Below are 21,780 nucleotides of genomic sequence, written 5' to 3' on the forward strand. Positions count from 1 at the left end.
CTATTTCAGACAAATGTGAGGGCTGAGGGTTAAAGTCATGGCAACATGACTGGGTTTTCTGCATTCTATGGAGGCCACAAGCTTGTGATCACTCAGGATCAACTATTTTGTCCCGTGAGACTAGTGTGTGAGCCCGTGGTCTTCACAGTGGTAAGACTGTGGAGGGCTGAGACAGGGCACCCCAGTGCCTGCCTGAACACAATGAACTAGGTGCTGCTTCAGCCTCAGTCTCAGTGCGGGCTTGCCTCCTTATGAGCAAATTGATTAAGGTAATCACCAAGTTTTCCTACTTGCCCCACTTGTTGATGGAATGAGGGGAGATTCCCTTTAGATGATGTAGGCATCAGTTCTGAGTGTCTGGGTTACAGGCCCTTGTTCATCCAAATATCTGTGAAGGTATTCCAGATGTGTGATCAATTCTGTAATCAGTTGTCATTAAGTAAGAGAGATGACCCTGGTCAATTGGACTGAGTTGGCCACAGATGGGAAGGCTTAAGAGTGAGCTGAGGCTTATCTGAGGAATGGGAGATGTCACTTTGACCTCACCTACCAGGGGCCAGCCCCAACATAAAACATTTCTTACCAGCATAGAGGTATGGGAATAATAAAGACACAGTTCACAGGACAGTATCTGGAGGAAGTTTCAGTGATCATTCAAATCCTGAAATCACCCACGTTTCTTTTTAACGGCGAATCAATCCCACACCAGTTATGTTTTAAGGGGTTATTTATTTTGGGGGGTAAAACTTACATACACCATAAACCATCAGGAAGGGAACCTAGTCATTAGTATTCTGTTTCCTAGGTAGCAGTGGGGGAGGGGGATGGCTTCAGCCATGTCTTGCCTAAGTCTATTTTGTCATGTAGACTGAAAACACCTCTTATCCAGGTGACCTCATAATTACAATCAAAGGAGCAGAACGACATTAGCATATCCTGGCACCTGTTGCCATTGCACCATGTTTGCTTTGCTTCAGAAGAGCCAGGCCACCCCTTCCTGTGTGCAAAGTATAAATTGCGCTTTGTAAGTCGCTCAGATTCTCTGACCACCAGGCTAATGTGGAATATGGTCCTGCATTTCAGCCCCTACACTCACCGAGTTCTCATCTGCCCTCCTGAAGATCACCTGATCAGTGGTCCTCAGACATGCTGGTTCACCCCCACATCTGCATAAGCAAATTGCTTGCTTCAGATTTCCTAGTGTATATCCCCACTGGCTTTACTTCCTTCGTTCCAATAGACCGATATCCAGAGAGGTCCTGTAATACCTCCTGGTGAGCTTTCTCTTTTATTTCTCTGATGAATTTTGCCTAGAGGCATTAACAGACCTTACTAGATGTTGGATGCCTTCCTGCAGAGATGTGAACAAAATTTCTGTTCATCCAACAGTGAGTTTGTTGGAATTACTAACAGGATCATGGGAGAGGAGTTACTTACAGGCACATAGTGACTCAGAGGCAGCTACACACACACACACACACACACACACACACACACACACACACACACACACTGTACAGGCAATGACTCATGGAAGCTGCATCCATGAAGTCCAACTTGCAGTCAGCTCCATAGGAAAGTGCCCTAAGGAGAAAAGGAGGGACAAGCAAGCTGTGGTAAGTCAGATGCCCTGCAGTTGGAATCCCAGGTGGCTGTGAGCTAACATGTGGCTGCTGGAATCTGAATTCCAATCCTCAGCAAGATCAGCCAGTGTTGTTTGCCACTGAATTGTCTCTAGGAGGCAGAGGATCTTCTGACCTTGAGGGCACAGCATATACATGGTGCGTATGCAGAAAAGCAGGTGCACACACATACAAATAAATTTAAAAATAAATTAAAAAACTAAAAGCAAAGGTGAGCACATATGAAAAAAAAAGTGCAGCACAGGAAGACATGCTTTGAGGCCAGAGAGATTACTCAAGGGTTAAAGAACTGACTTCTGCTGCAGAGGACCTGGCCCCTTCCCAGCACCCCACATGGGGACCACAACTGCCTGGAACTCCAGCTCTAGGGCATCCTCTGGCCTCCTTGACTCCTTTATGTGTGGGGTGCACATAAACTCACGCAGGCACACACAAATACATATAAATAAAAATAATAAAGGAATATTTTTAAAAAGTTTTATTTATTATGTATACAGTGTTCTGCCTTCATTGCCTGCATACTGGAACTGGGTACCACATCTCATTCTAGATGGTTGTGAGCCACCATGTGGTTGCTGAGAATTGAACTCAGGACCTCTGGAAGAGCAGCCTGTTCTCTTCACCTCTGAGCCATCTCTCCAGCCCATACATAAATCTTTTAAAGAGAATATATGTTATATGAATCATTTTATTAGAAACCTTAGAGTAGATAGTGGTTAAATGTGCCAGGTCCACAATGAACTCTGTGAAGTTTACGAAGCGTGTTCTTTAAAGATTGTTTTTATTTTAATTATGTGTATTTGTGCGTGGGTGTGCACATGTGGAGGCCCAGAGTCCAGAAGAGACTGCACCAATTGCCTGCAGGACCTGGGGCTGCAGGCAATTGGTGCAGTAGCACCAGGGAGAGTGCGGGAACTGAACTCAGGTCCTCTGCATGAGCAATAAGTGCTCTTAATCCCTCAGCCCTCTCTCCAGCCCCTCATCTCTTTTAAATAAAGTGTTATTGGAGCATATTCCTTGTACAGAGTATTAGGATTTATAAATACACTTTAATACAAGTGTGTTGTGTACCTTGACCATGTTTCCCTCCCCTCCCCACTTTTCTCCTCTGTTATTTCCCCCTCAACAGTATCACCTCTATCTGCATGCCCCATCCACGATTTTCTATGTATCTAGAAAACCATATTTTGATAGGGGTGTCAGTTATGAGTGTAATTATTCATCAAAACTTATTGAATAGCATTTCTAAGACCTGTACAAATGTTATCAAAACAATAAAAATATCATGAAGTTGCATAAACTAGGTCTAGATTACAAACCATGCAACGAGAAAACTGTTAAAGTTTCCCCTGCATTTACTTTTCTTGGATCTCTGAATACTGGAGACACATGAGGTTCATTAATCAAATTTTGCTGAGTAAAAGGAGCTGGCCGAACCTGTAAGGGCCTTCAGCTGAGTGGTGGGGGTTAAGAATTCCATGTTTGATTTATCAGGGGTCTGACGACATAGCAAAAACAAAACAAAAGCAATAACCTGACCAGGTTGGCCTCAAATGTGAAATTCTCCTGCTTCAGCTCTTGAAATGTGGAATTGCAAATTCCTGGCTCTGAAGCTAAGGGCGTGATAAATGGTGCCCGTGCCAGCTTCTTGCAGACTGTAGGGATTAATATAATTATTTTTTACATAATTTAAGTCCTGTTTATTATTCCTGTTGGTTTTCAAATTTATGCTGTTAATTATGGAATGTCACTTATTTGACTGACACCAATTTCTATCCGGACCCTGGGCCAGTGCTCCAGCTTTCCACGTCTCACTGAATATGTTAGAAAGTTTTGTTGTGTGTTTACCATATGTCAGCTTTTGCTGGCTCTGTGACATGGCTGCCTTTGTCTGTACTGTGGCCCTGTATTTGTGAGATCCAGTATCCTGTTCTTCCGGAGACAAGTGATGCTGCCCACACCTGCTCCTCATTGGCTGAAGAGAAAGCGTCCAGTGGCAGCCGGTTTCACTTCAGCATAACTTCAGCTGAGGTTCTTGGCAATGACCCCGGTTAGCTTCTGTGGTTCACTCCTGCTTCCTTGGTGGGGCTGATACACTGGATGGGGAGCGAGGGGGTGGGGAGAGAGCAGAGGGTCCAGCTACACTGTTGTTCTGAACCTATCTTTAGAATTAAATCTTTTTATGGAGCTATAATTATTATCACTGTTATAGATAATAATAAGTGAAAAAAATTGGTACCTTATAAAAATAAAAAGAACCCTGAACACTTAAGCAATGTGGTGGGGGATGGCTAATTATTTTACAAAATCACTCTAGTCTTAGATGTGTGTGTGTGCAGTCATTTTCATATTATTTCCCAGAAAAACAGCCTCAAGTTTATAAAAATCCATGCATATGTTGAATACTTTAAATGTATACATTATATTCATTTTTAAGAACATAGAAATCTTTTTCAATTCCTCAAAATTTTAACAATATTTAAATAATGCATTATATTATCTTTCCATGTGTTTAACAGATACTTTACCTCCTAATAACTGGATGTTTTTTCTATAGTTTTTTATAATGTCTGATTTTACCATTGTTTGGACCCAACTTCTGCATAGCTTGCTTGTAAAGGAAGCCTGTCTAGACAGGAGTGGGGTGGCTGAGTTTGGGGTTGGGCAGGGAGACATGGATGGGACTTTCTTTTTCCATCTTACCCAGGGAGCCTAAGATCTGAGTGGTGAGCCAGGCAGGCAGTTGTGATGCACCGTGGTCCTGGGAGAAGTGCCCACACTTCCTCTCGTGGGCACCACACATGGCAAAGCAACCAGCCGATGCCTCCCGAGATGTTACTCACAGGAACCACCACCTACACCCTTGGCCGGCTTCCCTTTTCTGTGGACTCCTCACGTGGAGCAAAGGGCTCCTCCCTCTCAGCTCTGACACAGCATCAAGTGCACGGGTGGGGGCTCCTGTGGGTCCAGCTTCACTCAGCTGCAGGCAGTGTGATAGCGTTCTCAATAAGTAGAGAGGAAATCAGAATAGAAATTCAGTCAGATTTGTTTGGAACTAGTATGCACTTTGAGGCTAGCAACCCTTTTTTAGATTCATCAAAACCCCCCAAAATTCTTAAGCCCAGATCACAAGAGGCAAAGTTGGGGTTAGTGTCCAACTAACCTGGGTCCAATTGGAAGTTTCTATAGTTGGCCTGAGACTGGAACTTTCCTTCTCTGGGGAGAAAAGTATAGAAACCCCAGCAGGACTCGATGGAGTCTCTCCTTGTGGACAATGAGTCAGTGCTCATCACCTGGGGGACATTCGTGTCTGCCTCTGTGAGGAATCACAGTAATGTGAGATCTGTGTGCGATCATGGTTCTGTTCATTTCTGAGAACAAGTAGATAAAATATAACAGTAAAGATGGCTAAAGAATTGGACAGTGGATATGAGTGTTTAATCCAGGGAACTCTGAAGTCTTGCAGTGGAGAAAGGCAGAAAATAGACGCTGTGTAATAGTTTAGGCCTCAGTGGGTGAAGGTGCCTGCCACCATGCCTGGGTTCTGTCTCTGAGACCCATGTGGTGGAGGGAGAGACTGACTTCTGCAAGTTGTCCCCTGACTGCCACATTCATACACACTCACACAATAAATACATATAAAATTATTATTTTGACTTTGTGGAATATCTCTCTATCCAGATCTCTGATATTTTCCAGTTATTTATAATTTGTTGTTTTCTTTTTGGTAAAAATGTCATTTTTCCTTCTTCTTATTATATGTATTTCCTCTGAGAATTATTCTTTGCTCCCAGGTGTTAATGGCACCAGTTCCCTCCCTGAAGCTTTGGGTGTGTCTTCTCAGCTCCCAACTCGACCAGAGACAGCTGATGAGGCCTCTCTGCCTTGCCTATTAGCTGGGAAGAAAAGCAATTAAGACAATGTCATGGCCTTAGGGAGATGTGGTTTATGCAAACATTTATGTCATGATCCTGTCTTAAGATCCGCAGCCCTGGCTAAATAGCGACTTCCCACACCTGGTCAGCCTCCTTGGAAGAATCAAATATATTATTTATTTTCTGAGATTCTCAATATAAAGTTCAGATAACTATTGTAAAAACCCGACCAGTCCTGTAGCTCCCATGTAACTACAAGACCATATGCCTGCTGGGAACTAAGCCTGGAGACTTAAAATCTCACACATTCACACACACACACACACACACACACACACACACACACACACACAGAGAGAGAGAGAGAGAGAGAGAGAGAGACAGAGACAGAGAGACGTGGACACGGGTCATCCTTGATATAAGAATGCCAATTCCCCACTTTATTGTGCTCAGGGGCAGCTGATATAGGGATCCTTAGCCATGCTCAGCTCTCAGGACCTTTAAGCTGCAGGCCCACCAGCCTGCCACCAAGGTCTCCTGCTCAGAGCAGCTGCAGGCAGAGAAAGTCAAGGGGCCAGGTGCCGGGAGCAAAGACCTGTGTTGGTTATAGTAAAGCCATCTTAGTTCACAAGTTAAGTAAGCTCTTCACCTCTATAGGGCAAGTTCTGGGTCCAGGAAATAACCCAATATCTTCTTATCTCCCCCTGTGTGGTGTGGGACAGTGGTCTGTATTCTGTTAATTATATTTTAAATAAACACGGATTGTCTAGTAGCCAGGCAGGAAGTATAGGCGGGACAACCAGACAGGAAGTAGAGGCAAGTCAATGAGAACAGGAGAATTCTGGGAAGAAGGAAGCCTTCTTTCTTTTTCCTCAGCAGTCCTGACCCGATCACAGAAGCAGCAAGATGTAACTGCCCCGCTGAATAAGATACTGAGCCACATGGCTAACATAGACAACAATAATGGGCTAATGTAAGTTATAAGAGTTAATAAGAAGCCTGAGCTAATGGGCCAAGCAGTTTATAATTAATGTAGACATTTGTGTGATTTTCTTTTGGGACTAAACGGCTGTGGGAACAGGGCAGGACAGAAAACACAGTCAACACCTGTGAATTAAGAATGCCTGCAGAACTGCAGGCCCCAGGCCCCAGAAGTAATGAGCATCTCCCCGTCCATAAACATTTACAGACCCTCAGTATTTTCTTATCTCTTCCTGTCAGCTAGGAATGTCTCCAGATCTGATATTCCAGGTAGAACAATTGCATAGCAACTTACCCACTCTCCTGCCCTTTTGCTATATAATGCTCCTGAGAAAAAAAATAAAATTTGCAGCTTGATCAGAATACAGACTTGCTGTCCATTTTTTCATGCTTCTGGTCCCTCCATCTCTCTCCTCTAGGGTCTCTGTTCCCAGTTCATGATCAGCTGGTTGGGACAGCCAGGGATCTATAGCTTCCAACAAACTATAAGACCTTTGTTCAACCAGCAATCTTCACACAAGACATAAAAACACGAGAACAAAACTATTCATAAATAATGGTGTTGGAGAGCAGTTCACACTGTGATTGCTGGGAAGGCAACTACCCGGACCAGTCTTGCTCTTTTGGGCCACAAATCAGCTCCCAAAGCATAAAGTGGAGACTTCTTAAATGCAGAACAAACAAATGTAACACATCTTTACATTGTTAACAAAGGCAGCAGAAACAAATGTAAAACATCTTTGCCAAGTTAAATCAATATTACACAACACAACCACAGTAATATGATTTTTTTTTAACAGGATGCTCACTGGGTATAAGAATCCTATATGACCAACCTTATATCAATGACCCAATAATGTTCTTCTACAGGATTTCTTGGCTGTTTTGCAATTCTTTGTTAATTAGGAATCAGCTTAATACCTAATAAGAATCTATTTGAGCCTTTGCTACAGGTTACATTGATTAGAGATCTTTCGGGATATTCCTGTGTTAGCAATGTGGTCTTCCAGTCCATGAGCTTGGTGTGTCTTTCTATTAATTTTATTTTAACTTCTTTCAATAGCATTCTGTAGTTCTGTAGAGTATTATTTAGTTTAGCACTAACTCTGCTAAATGTGAAACCATTGTAAATGGAAACACTTTCTTGATCTCATTTTTGGGTCATTCATTGGAGGTGCAGAGTGCAATTAATTCTAAATTTTACTGAAATTGGTTTTCAGACATTTCCTTTTTCTATAATAATTTCAGTTGGTGAAATGATCAATAGCAATGTAATTAAAAATTAGAGTTTGCTAATATTTATCTTGCCCCAGGAGCCAGTTGGGTGTTAATATGGAGATCACGTAATTCAACCCACCATTTTATTACAGCCATGAAGAAACAAGGCCAACACACTAACCAGCCTGACCAGCGATGCCAAGTGTAAACATCCTGACCCTGGGTGTAGTGTGCTTCCATCCTCTGCTGTAATCACACCCGGGCTGCAGAGTAACTGGTGAGGGGAAAATCGGCTTCTATTGGAAGGTGCAGAGGGGAAGCACTGCATCCAGATGTGGTGGGCTCACAGGACGAGGGTGCAGAGGGGAAACACTGCATCCAGATGTGGTGAACTCACAGCATGAGGTGCAGAGAACTTCTGTCCAGAAACTCCAACAAACTAACATTTTAAAAATTTATCTTCATTTTACATGTATGAGTACTTTGCCTGCTCGTACGTTTGTGTACCACATGCATGTGCAGTCCAAGGAGACCCAAAGTTGAGGCTGCATCTCCTATCACTGGAGTCTCAGATGGTTGTAAGCTGCCTGTGGGTTCCTGGAATCAACCCCAGGACCTCTGGAAGAGCAGCCTGTGCTCTTAACCACTCAGCCATCTCTCCAGCTCCCAAAACAACATTTTTTTCTAATTCCTAGAATTTGAGTTTAGGTAGAACTGTGTTCGAACTACAAAAAACATTTCCTCTAATTATTAAAGATGATTCTTAGTGTTATACCTGGTTAATTAATTAAAAATACTTTTTTTTCAGTGCCAGAAACTGTCATAGGTGGGAAAGTACCAACATATAACAAAAATACAACAAAGACTTCTTGTGGTGATTAGCTGGGATGGGAGCGCAGGCAGGGCTACCTTGCTAGGGCCCATGGTGACATGACTTCCCCTCACCTTGTCCCATGACAGTCAGGTGTCACCATGGAATTTTCCAGTTCCCACCTCATCCACCCAGGTGCCAATGCTTCCCTAGCAGGGAGTGCTGACATCACAGTCAGTTCCTTCCCCTAACACTGACCAGGGACTTCCCACAGATGCATGAAGAATGTCCAATGTCCATTCCACCCCTGCTAATAACCCACGCAAAATCCTCCCTCTCTGCTGGGCTTCTCGACCCAAGCTGCAGTCTCCTGCCTTTCGGCCCCGCTGATCTTCCTTCCCCTACTTCACCAGCTGGTCAGCGATTTCCCCACTGCCTGCCCATGCCCCTCTCCTGCACACTTGGTCTTCAAGACCTGCACCAGCTCAGACCTTCATAGCAGTCACCTCTGCTGGAGACAAGTGTTGCTGCTTCTCTCTCTATTCCTATTGGTCGAAGAAAACCTGCTATCTTGAGGGGAGTTTCCAAAAATGTTTTTCTTTCTTAAATGTGTCGGCGCAGAAAATGCTGGACTACTTTCCCAAATAAGAAGTAACTAGCCAGAACTGAGCCCCATGAGGTGGATTCTGTATTTGAGGGTGGGGGCCTTTGAGGAAAAAGGAAGGCATGGGAAAAGGGGAGGAAGAGGAAAGAAGGAAGGAAGGAATGCCCCATCTCAGAAGGCTCATCTTTCTCTATTTTTCAAGTTATATTTTCTAGCACAATTATGAGATTAATGGTCACTTAGTAAATCCAAGCCCTCTGTTCCACCTGTGACACCCTCGCCTTACAACTACCCTGGGATTCAGATGATTCCTGGCTGATTCCCAAGGTCTGCAGCTACACAATTCATTACCTTTGCCAGCTGGGTCTGCTCTGTGTATTGTCTTCATTTCTTAAGGACAAGAGGACTCTCCCTGTCACACGCCCCTGTGACTTCCTGTGAAATCATTGCATTGCTGGTTCTTCTTGTTCCCATCTGGTCCTTTAGTTGACTTGAAACACACTCATTTCCCTAGGTTTTCGTTGTTTGTGTGTTTGAGCCAGGGTGTCCCAGGCTGGCCTCAAACTCACTATGTAGGCAAGGTCAGCTTTCAGCTCTGATTCTCCTCCCTTCCCCTCCTCAGTGCTGGACTGACAGGTGTGTGCTAACACTGACAGGTGTGTCCATTCAATGCTGTGGAATTGAATCCAGGGTCTCCTGCATTCTATGATAGCACTCTATGAATTGGCTATCTCTCCAGCACATAGAGTTAAAGTTTAAAAAGCTTTATTGTTATTTATTTGTTTATTTAAAATCTTCATTGTTCTCATGGACTTATGCATAGTAAAACAACTTTACCAGCTCTTAAAACCCCAAATCTGCATTCTTGCTTCAACAAACACACAAAAAACCATTATAGCTCTCTATGTCATCACAGGGCATTTACACAGCTCTGGATTCCCAGGAAATGGGATTTGCTGACCCCAGCCACACTTGTGAGGACATTGCCCTGAAATGTTTACAGCATCAACACATTAAAAATGAATTTATATGACAAGAGGAAAAACACTATAAATGTCTTCATTGCTTTTCCTCTTCCCTTGAGATACAATCTAACTCTGTAGCCCTGAGACACCTTGAATTCACAGTAATCTTCCCACAGGCAGGGATCACCAGTGTGAGCCACCACACCATGTTTATAGATGTCAGGATGTGCTTCTCCTCTTCCTACGAACTTCACACTGGGTAGTGGGACTTGCAGGGTTGTGACTGAATGAGGAATTTGTGAAGATAATAGATATGTTTTCCTACTGTTAAATCCAAAGCAGCACTTCCTGAAGCAGCATGCATTGCATCTTCCTTACTGAGCCCAAGTTCCCCTGGTTGCTCTGTTGATGAGCTTACCATGGCTGACAGGATATTGTTGGCTTATGCTGTTTAGTCATGGGCCCCAAACTAAGCCCCTTATCTGGTTTCCCAGTGAAAGATTGCCTTGTGCCTCTCTAACTGATCTACATTCATTAGTCCAGTGTCTGCCTTTCCCACACCTCTTACAAACTCCTGGAAAGAATCACTTTCCCTTATTTACATTCAAGAGAAACATTTCTTTTTGAAATTGTTCACTGATAGCCCTTCTTCAAATGTCCCTATTTCCCACAGTTAAAACATTGAGTATTGTGCGATTAAATACCTGTAGCCAGGGCCTGCCCGATAATATTGGGATTGTGAGCAGTAGATCCAGTGTCAGCAGTGACTCTAACCCACTCCTCTAGAGGAGCTTCCAGAGCTTTCAAAGGCCTTATGGATTTCTGACATTCTCTATTCACATTTTCAAAAACCAAAGACTCAACCACCATTTGTGAATATGCTTTCTTTTTAACCAACCAAAACATTTCTTCACAAATATTGTTTCTGCTATTCTCTGTGGACATACAATGAAAATGGTGTCTTTGTAGTCACTGTTGAATTAAGAATTAAAGCTGGCTTGGGAGTTGGAGTGTGGCTCTCTCCTTCTCTAAACCCCAGCATGCTTTTTAAAGTAAAATCCAATATCTCTGTCTCATGTCACAAGAGACACCTGGTATGGGACACAAGGAATACAGATATTCAAGGACTACCTTATTGCCACCAATCTCGCAATCCTTTGACTTTATATTGACTTTTTAACAGAATTTTTAAGGTATAAATTTTATAAGATTAATAAATATGCACATCTTTCTATATATTTATATATAAATCTTTTTGTCCAATATTAATGGCCATATAGAGTACTGATTAATTCTAGGAAAACATTTCTTAGACTGTTTCCTGTACATGATTTTGTGTTCGAGTCTTTGTCAGTTTTCTACAGATAACCATGAGCACCCTAACAGCAATCTTTGAAGTCTCCAAAAGAAGGATGGGGCCCCACAATGACAATTTCTCTAGAACTGTGATAACACCACTAAAATGACAAATGCCACCTAAAGATTGCCTTTGGATTATAGACTGTTCAGAACATTTTTGGGGTGGTTAGCTGAGATGATCCAGCCCAACAGACTTCTCTAGTGAGGACTTGAAGCCCTGCACTTTCCCATTACGGATAGACTCTACCAGGACTTGACAATCCAAATTTTTCTTTTCAGGATCCCCTAAGGACACTGTTGTCCCCAAACAGCAGGAAGTATATTTAAGATACAATGCCCACATTCCCAAGAGGTGAAGTGGGTGGTTTGGTCGTTCAGTGGGCTATGGGTGTTTGCCATTGTTTAGGGAGTTGGGTTAAAAGTTGTTATTGGTTATGGCCCAGACGAAAGTTGAGCAAAGGAGATTAGATTCAGAGTTCCTGCTTTGAAAAGAAAAGAGGGGGATACAGATATGATAAGATAAAAGGGTTGATTATTGCATTTACTCTGAAAAGAAAAAAGGGAAGATTTAGATATGATAAAATAAAAAGGTAGATTATTGAATCCACTTTTATTTTTTTCAGGACTACCACTGCTTTTTATTTTTTTAATTAATTTATTTATTTATAAATATTTCCACTTCCTCCCCTCCTCCCAATACTCTCCCGCTCCCCCACTCCCTCTCCTCCTCCCTCTCCAGTCCTAAGAGCAGTCAGGGTTTCCTGCCCTGTGGGAAGTCCAAGTTCCTCCCCCCTCCCTCCAGGTATAGGAAGGTGAGCATCCAAACAGACTAGGATCCCAAAAAGGCAGTACATGCAGACGAAACAAGACCCAGTGCCATTATCAATGGCTTCTCAGACAGCCCCCATGTCAGCCACATTCAGAGAATCCGGTTTGATCACGTGCTCGTTCAGTCCCAGTCCAGCTGGCCTTGGTGAGCTCTCATTAGATCAGTCCCCTTGTATCAGTGGGTGAACGCACCTCTCGCGGTCCTGACTTCCTTGTTCATGTTCTCCCTCCTTCTGCTCCTCATTTGAATCTTGGGGGCTCAGTCCAGTGCTCCAATGTGGGTCTCTGTCTCTATCTCCATCCATCGCTGGATGAAGGTTCCCTCTGATCCTGATTTCCTTGCTCACGTTCTCCTTCCTTCTGCTTCTCATTTGGACCTAGGGAGCTAAGTCCAGTGCTCCAATGTGGGTCTCTGTCTCTATCTCCATCCATCGCTGGATGAAGGTTCCCTCTGATCCTGATTTCCTTGCTCACGTTCTCCTTCCTTCTGCTTCTCATTTGGACCTAGGGAGCTAAGTCCAGTGCTCCAATGTGGGTCTCTGTCTCTATCTCCATCCATCGCCAGATGAAGGTTCTAAGGTGATATGCAAAATATTCATCAGTATGGCTATGGGACAAGGCCAGTTCAGGCACCCTCTCCTCTGCTGCTGAGGGAACAATCTGGGGACCTCTCCTTGGACCTGGGAACCGCTCTAGAATCAAGTCTCTTGCAAACCCTAAAATGGCTCCCTTAATTGAGATATTTACTTCCCTGCTCCCATATCCATCCTTCCTCCCTCCCCCCATCCGATTCCCCCAATCCCGAATCCTCCCCTTCTCCATTCTCTCTAGCCATCTCCCTTACATCCACCCCTCAACCCCCGTGCACCCAAGTTTGCCTGGCAATCTTGTCTACTTCCAATATTCAGGAGGATAACTGTATGATTTTCTTCAGGTTCACCTTCTTATTTAGTTTCTCTAGGATCACGAATTATAGGCTCAAAGACCTTTAATTATGGCTAGAATCCACTTATGAGTGAGTACATACCATATTCCTCTTTTTGGGTCTGGGTTACCTCACTCAGTAAAGTGTTTTCTATTTCCATCCATTTGCATGCAAAATTCAAGATGTCATTGTTTTTTATCGCTGAGTAAAACTCTAATGTGTATATGTTCCACACCTTCTTTAACCATTCTTCTATTGAGGGGCACCTAGGTTGTTTCCAGGTTCTGGCTATTACAAATAGTGCTGCTATGAACATAGTTGAACAAATGCTTTTGTAGTATGATAGGGCATCTCTTGGGTATATTCCCAAGAGTGGAATTGCGGGGTCCTGAGGTAAGTTGACTCCCAATTTCCTGAGAAACCGCCACACTGATTTCCACAGTGGCTGCACAAGTTTGCATTCCCACCAACAATGGATGAGTGTTCCCATCACTCCACATCCTCTCCAGCATAGGCTATCATTGCTATTTTTGAGTTTAGCTATTCTGACAGGTGTAAGATGGTATCTCAAAGTTGTTTTGATTTGCATTTCCCTAATCGCTAGGGAGGTTGAGCATGACCTTACGTGTCTTTTGGCCATTCGAAGTTCTTCTGTTGAGAATTCTCTGTTCAGTTCAGTACCCCATTTTTTAATTGGGTTAATTAGAGTTTTAGTGTCTAGTTTCTTGAGTTCGTTGTATATTTTGGAGATTAGACCTTTGTCTGATGAGGGGTTGGTGAGGACCGTCTCCCAGTCAGAAGGTAGCCTTTTTGTCTTAGTGACAGTGTCCTTTGCTTTACAGAAGCTTCTCAGTTTCAGGAGGTCCCATTTATTCATTGATTCTCTTATTGTCTGTGCTACTGGGGTTCTACCTAGGAAGTGATCTCCTGTGCCCATGTCTTGTAGACTACTTCCTACTTTCTCTTGTATCAGGTTCAATGTGGTCAGATTAATGTTGAGGTCTTTAATCCATTTGGACTTGAGTTTTGTGCATGGTGATAGATATGGATCTACTTTCATTCTTCTACAGGTTGACATCCAGTTATGCCAGCACCATTTGTTAAAGATGCTTTCCTTCATCCATTGTAAACTTTTAGCTCCCTTGTCGAAAATCAGGTATTCATAGGTTTGTGGGTTAATATCCGGGTCTTCTATTCGATTCCTTAGGTTGACTTCTCTGTTCTTATGCCAATACCAAGCTGTTTTCAATACTGTAGCTCTGTAATAGAGTTTGAAGTCAGGAATGGTTATACCTCCAGAAGTTCCTTTATTATATAAGATTGTTTTGGCTATCCTGGGTTTTTTGTTTTTCCATATAAAATTGATTATTATTCTCTCAAGGTCTGTGAAGAAGTTTGATGGGATTTTGATGGGGATTGCATTGAATCTATAGATTGCTTTTGGTAGAATTGCCATTTTTACTATGTTGATCCTCCCAATCCAAGAGCAAGGGAGATCTTTCCATTTTCTGGTATCCTCTTCAATTTCTTTCTTCAAAGACTTAAAGTTCTTGTCAAATAGGTCTTTCACTTCCTTGGTTAGAGTTATCCCAAGATATTTTGTGCTATTTGTGGCTATCGTGAAAGGTGAAGTTTCTCTGATTTCCCTCTCTGCTTCTTTATCCTTTGTGTATAGGAGGGCAACTGATTTTTTGGAGTTGATCTTGTATCCTGCCACATTACTAAAGGTGTTTATCAGCTGTAGGATTTCTTTGGTAGAGTTTTTGGGGTCGCTCATGTATACTATCATATCGTCTGCAAATAACGAGAGTTTAACTTCTTCCTTTCCAATTCGAATCCCCTTGATCCCCTTATGTTGTTATATTGCTATTGCTAGAACTTCTAGCACTATATTGAAGAGGTATGGGGAGAGTGGACAGCCTTGTCTTGTTCCTGATTTCAATGGAATGGCTTTGAGTTTCTCTCCGTTCAGTTTGATGTTAGCTGTTGGCTTGCTGTAAATAGCTTTTATTATATTTCGGTAGGATCCTCGTATAGCCAATCTCTCCAACACCTTTATCATAAAGGGATGTTGGATTTTGTCAAATGCTTTTTCAGCATCTAATGAGATGATCATATGGTTTTTTACTTTCAGTTTATTTATATGATGGATTACATTGATGGATTTGTGTATGTTGAACCAGCCCTGCATCTCTGGAATGAAGCCTACTTGATCATAATGGATAATTTTTCTAATGTGTTCTTGGAATCGGTTTGCCAGGATTTTGTTGAGAATTTTTGCGTCGATGTTCATGAGTGAGATTGGCCTGTAATTCTCTTTCTTGGTTGTGTCTTTATGTGGTTTTGGTATCAGGGTAACTGTAGCTTCATAAAAAGAGTTTGGCAATGACTCTTCTTTTCTTTATTGTGAAATATCTTAAGGAGTATAGGTATCAGCTCTTCTTGAAAGTTCTGGTAGAATTCTGCATTGAAACCATCTGGCCCTGGGCTTTTTTTGGTTGGAAGGTTTTTGATAACAGCTTCTAATTCTTCACAACTAACAGGTTTATTTAGATTGTTCACCTGGTCTTGATTTAACTTTGGTATATGGTATTTATCTAAAAACAGGTCCATATTTTCCAACTTTGTGGCATATAAGCTTTTGTAGTATGATCTAATGATTCTCTGAATTTCCTCTGTGTCTGTGGTTATGTCCCCCTTTCCATTTCTGATCTCATTAATTTGTGTGCTCTCTCTCTGCCATTTGGTTAGTTTGGCTAGGGGTTTGTCAATCTTGTTGATTTTCTCAAAGAACCAGCTCTTTGTTTTATTGATTCTTTGGATTGTTTTCTGTGTTTCTATTTTGTTGATTTCAGCCCTCAGTTTGATTATTTCCAGTCTTCTACTCCTCCTGGGTGAGTCTGCTTCTTTTTTTTTTTCCAGAGCTTTCAGGTGTGCTGTTAAGTCTCCAATGTGTGCTTTCTCCGTTTTCTTTAATTGGGCACTTAGTGCTATGAACTTTCCTCTTAGCACTGCTTTCATTGTGTCCCATAGGTTTGAGTATGTTGTGTCTTTCTTTTCATTAAATTCAAGGAAGACTTTAATTTCTTTCTTGACCCAGGGGTGATTCAGTAGTTGACTGTTCAGCTTCCATGAGTTTGTAGGCTTTCTGAGGTTAGAATTGTTGTTGAATTCTAACTTTATTCCATGGTGATTCGACAAGACACAGGCGGTTACTAATATTTTTTTTTGTATCTGTGGAAGTTTGCTTTGTTACTGAGTATGTGGTCAATTTTCGAGAAGGTTCCATGAGCTGCAGAGAAGAAGGTATATTCTTTCCTATTTGGGTGGAATGTTCTATAGATATCTGTTAAGTCCATTTGATTCATTGCCTCTATTAATTCTCTTATTTCTCTGTTAGGTTTCTGTCTGATTGACCTGTCCATTGGTGAGAGAAGTGTGTTGAAGTCTCCTACTATTAGTGTGTGTGGTTTGATGACTGCCTTCAGTTCTAGAAGTTTTTCTTTTACATATGTGGGTGCTTTTATATTAGGGGCATAGATATTCAGGACTGAGACTTCCTCCTGATGAATTGTTCCTGTTATGAGTATAAAATGTCCATCTCCATCTCTTCTGATTGATTTTAGTTTGAAGTCAACTTTTTTGGAAATTAGAATGGCCACACCCACTTGTTTCTTAGGTCCGTTTGCTTGAAAAACCTTTTCCCAACCCTTTACTCTGAGTAGATGTCTATCTTTGTGGTTGAGGTGTGTTTCTTGTAAACATCAGAATGTTGGATCCTGTTTTCATATCCAATCTCTTAGTCTGTGCCTTTTTATAGGTGAGTTGAGTCCATTAATATTAAGTGATATTAATGACCAGTGGTTGTTGACTCCAGTTATTTTTTTTAATTTTATTTTATTTTTGTGTAGTAGAGTTTGTGTGTTTCCCTTCTTTGAGTTGTGCTTATGTAGGGTCGCTAGATGTCTGAGTTATTGTAGGCAGTGTTGGCAATGTTAGATTCCTTAGATTGCGATTTTCCTTCTATTTCTTTCTGTAAGGCTGGATTTGTGGCTACGTATTGTTTAAATTTGTTTTTATCCTGGAATATTTTGTTTTCTCCATTGATAGTGAACGATAGCTTGGCTGGGTATAGTAGTCTGGGTTTGCATCCATGGTCTCTTAGTTTCTGCAGTACCTCTATCCAAGACCTTCTGGCGCTCATGGTTTCCATAGAGAAGTCCGGTGTAAGTCTGATAGGTTGACCTTTATAAGTTACTTGACCTTTTTCCTTTGCAGCTCTTAATATTCTTTCTTTAATCTGTATGTTTTGTGTTTTGATTATTATATGGCGAGGTTTTTTTTTTGATGCCGTCTATTTGGTGTTCTGTATGCTTCTTGAACCTTCATGGGAATATCGTTCTTTAGGTTGGGAAAGTTTTCTTCTATAATTTTGTTGAATATATTTTCTGGGTCTTTGATCTGCAATTCTTCTCCTTCTTCTACTTCTATTATTCTTAGGTTTGGTCTTTTTATTGTGTCCCAGCTTCTCTGAATGTTTTGTGATGAGAATTTGTTGGATTTGCTGTTTTCTTTGATCAGAGCGTTTATTTTCTCTATGGTGTCTTCAGAATCTGAGATTCGTTCTATCTCTTGCATTCTATTGGTTATGCTTGATTCTGTAGTCTCTGTTCGTTTACCTAGATTTTCCATATCCAGCCGGCCCTCGGTTTGTGTTTTCTTCATTGCCTTCATTTCAGTTTTCAATTCTTGAACTGTTTCCATTACATGTCTGATTGTTTTTTCTTGGTTTCCCAGGGTATCATTTACGGATTTACTCATTTCTTCAACCTTTTTGTTATACTTCTCATCCATTTCTTTACTCATTTCTTCAAACTTTTTGTTATACTTCTCATCCATTTCTTTAAGTGAGTTATTCATATCCTGTTTAAGGGACTCTATTGCTTTCACAATGGCACTTTTTTCACTTCTTCTGGATTAGGGTGTTCAAGTCCTTCTGTTGTAGGATCGCTGGGATCTGGTGTTTTCATGTTGTTTTTCAGATTGTTGGAGGAATTCTTGCCTTGGTGCCTGCCCATCTCTTCCTTCAAATGCTCTCTAATGGATCTTCTGGTACAGGGTCAGGTTCCCTTGTTGGCCAGGGACCTCACTGACAAAAGGCCTTCCTTTCTGCAGGCAGGCTATTGAAACACAGGAATTCCCTCCTGTCGGGGTTGTACTTACCACCCAGTCCCAGCACCCAAGCAGGCTAAGCTGGGGGATTTTATGGCCCCGAGGTAGGGAGGAATAAGGAAAGGGGTTCCTGGGTGAAAGCTGGGATGGGATAGGAGGCAAGAGGGCTTAGCAGGGTGGATCATCCCCTGCAGAATGACCAGGGAGTCAAGGGGGTCGGGGAATGTTTGAGCTCTTCCTTGCCGGGCTTCTGCCGCAGGTCAGGAGCAAACTCACCTCTCTGATGGATCTTCTGCTACAGGATCAGTGCCCCTTGCTGGCCAGGAATCTCATTGAGCTGACAAAAGTCCTAGCCTTGACTCCTGACCATATGCTGGACACAAAATAGAGTGACCAACAAACATTGTCAAGACAAAGAGGGGCAGCCCTTCAGACTATCCTGCTTCACAGAAAGCCTGTCAGATATGCTAGGCCTGTAGGCTAAAGATGGATGCCCCAATGTTGCAGAGGAATCTTGGGTTCCAGGCAGACAGCTGTTTCTGTCATTTCCCACATTTTTTAGAAGTTTCTTGCTTGTACTTCCTGCTTACTCAGTTATTATTTCCTTCTCGGATCTCTGAGGGAGTTAAAGGCAAGATAGTTATAATTACAATTTTCCTTGTTTACAAGATTCTGAAAATAAATTTACTAAAGAGGTGTAAAGTACAAAAGGTTGAGAGACATTAAAATATAATTTAATAATGGAAATTAGAATAGAAAGTGAATTAGGTAGAATATTTTGGATTCATCAAGGTAGAGTGGATATGGATTATTTTCTCTGAATTTGCCAAATGCAAATTGACTAGCCATTGCTGATGTGTTTATTGCCTTTACATATTGAATATACTTATTATACTTATTATATATAGGTTTTCTTATGTTGGCTATAGCATTCTTTTTTATTTTACAAAAGAGGGGAAATATAGAGGGATATTATTTGTGTTTTAATAAATTAATCTTTCCTGAAGATCAGAGGGCAAAGTAGCTAGACTATTCAGCCATAGAGGTCAGGGAGTGGTAGCACACACCTTTAATCTTAGGACTTGGAGGCAGATGGATCTCTTTGGTTCAAGGCTACCCTGGGCTACACAAGATCAATCCAGAAATAGATCCAGGTGGTGGTGGCTCACACCTTTAATTCCAGTGTTTGGTAGTCAAACACTTTTAATTCTAGCAGCAGAGAGGTGGAGACAGGAGTGATATGGTTTAGCAGAGAGAGGAATATAAAGTGGAAGAGACAGGAATTCAGTGGAGTGTGGTGTCTGAGGATTCATGGAGACAGGATCTCGCCCTTTTGGACCAATTATTTGGTAGAGGTAAAGAGTCTCTTTATTGGTTGGATGTGTTGCTTTTCTGATCTTCGCTTTGAAGCACAATATCTGTCTCTGGGTTTTTAATATTTATTCTACACTCCAGAGAGGGAGGGCCAGGAGAGAGGAGCAAGCATGGAGGGGAGATGAGGCAGTCTCTGGGAAGAAAGGCTGGGAATCCTCCTGGGGATGGCTGTGGTGAGATGGAGGTACCAGTTCTCTGCACCCGTCTCATGCAGGTGATTCTGGAGGGGCAGGAGTCTGTGCTGCTTCCCGAGTCTGTCAAGGACGTCATTGCCTATGGCCTGAGGGGCCATGAGGAGGGTCAAGTGATGGCAGCTGCCCAGGTGGCCTGTGTGGATGACTTCATAGGGGAAATGGGATACATACAGGTACCTATAGGCCCTGAGCCCACCCTGGCAGTGGAAGGAGAAAATAGGGCGGGGCAAGCTTGCATTCGATAAAGTGCTTGCGTTACAACTATGAGGATCAGAGTTTAATACCTGAAAGTCATTCTACAGGAGAAAAAGCTAGTCTGTGAGTAATCCCAGCTCTAGAGATGCAGAGTTAGGAGGAGGCTCCTTAGGGTCTCATTCCCGGCCAGTGAGAGACTTTGTTCCAAAAACAGACAGACACTGCCTGATGAACAACCCACACAGGCTCACATGGATGCGCGCGCACGCATATACACACGCACACTCACACGGGCTCACAAGCTTGTGTAACATACATGCACATACATGGCAGGGACAACATAACTGTGGGAGTGTGTGGTTTGGCTCTTCACATCTTGAGAAGCAGAGTGTAGCTGAAAGTTTCTGTCCTACCCGGTCCCATAGTCATTCAGTCACAAACACACAGAGGTTTATATTAATTATAAATTGTTCTATTTTTGGCTTATTACTAACTACCTATTACAACTTAAATTAACCCATAAATTTTGTTTAGTATTGTGGGTGGATAAACAGATTTTTTCAGGTGATTTTGTCTATTTTGACTTTCCAGTTGGATTTATATATGTTTTTCTTAGGGTTCACCTTGTTACTTAACTTCTCTAGGATCATGAACTATAGGCTCAATATCCTATGTTTATGGCTAGTATCCACTTATGTCTCTTTAGATGGATACCTTGCTCATCCTAGATATAGTAGGGAGGGCCTTGGACCTCCCCCAAAGCAACATGCTTTACCCTCTCTGAAGAGTGGGTTGGGGTGGGGTGGGGGGTATGTGGAGGGAATGGGAGGAGGGAAAGGAGTGGGAACTTAGACTGGTATGTAGAATTAAAAAAAGATAGTTTGTTTTCTTTTTTAAAAAAATTAAAAAAAAAAACCAACCACCACACAGGGCCAAACACTGTTGGAGCTGGTGTTGCATATACCTAGATTCTGAATTTTGCACACGGTTATATGGTATTTACTGTGCAGAATCTCCAACCTGAGTCAGACCAAGTGAAGCTGCTGGCTCTTCAGAGATCAAATGCAGTGTATTCTTTCCTCACAAGATAGCTCTCATTCACAGCCTTAGATCATTCCATCTCCAAAGAGGTTTCTTTTGAGTTTCCCCCTCCCAGCTGTTCAGGAAAGTTTTCTTTCTGGAGGGCTCTTGGGAGGGCATCACTTCTATGATCTGCTTCTGGGCCTGGAACCTTTGTCTAGCAAAAGGGGACCCCAACCTCCCTTTCTTTGTCCTGTCAACCCATGTCACAGCAAGCTCCACAAGTGCTTCCAAAGCTAATTGGGGGTTTCTAGGAAAGGCCTCCCTGACAGTCAGTTGGGAGTCTTCCTTCCCAGGAGGCCAGAACTTGTCTTTTAGGCCAGGAGCTCCCAGGGAAAGCCCCATGTCTCATTAGGCGTGTGTCTTTGGCCTGGCACAGAGCCCAGGTTCACAGATCATGAATAGCAAGTCTGTTGGAAAAAGGCGCTCCTGCCGCAGATCCACCGCTGAGAATTAGATTCCATCTAGTTCATGGACACTGGGAGTGCTGGGATTGGCACACTCCTGTTCTAGGAAACAGAAACTTAGGCCTTCCTGGAAACAGCAGGTGCTTTCC

The 21,780-nt window shown here is 42.4% G+C and overlaps 1 protein-coding gene across 1 annotated transcript in view; it reads left to right on the forward strand.

Moving 5' to 3' along the window:
• Positions 1 to 21,780, forward strand: part of LOC146890884 (HLA class II histocompatibility antigen, DO beta chain-like) — a 295,550-nt gene that overhangs the window by 155,243 nt on the left and 118,527 nt on the right. The window lies entirely within an intron of this gene.

The sequence above is a fragment of the Myodes glareolus genome, chromosome 18 (genome assembly GCF_982192425.1).
Source record: "Myodes glareolus chromosome 18, mMyoGla1.1, whole genome shotgun sequence".
NCBI classification, from domain to species: Eukaryota; Metazoa; Chordata; class Mammalia; order Rodentia; family Cricetidae; genus Myodes; species Myodes glareolus.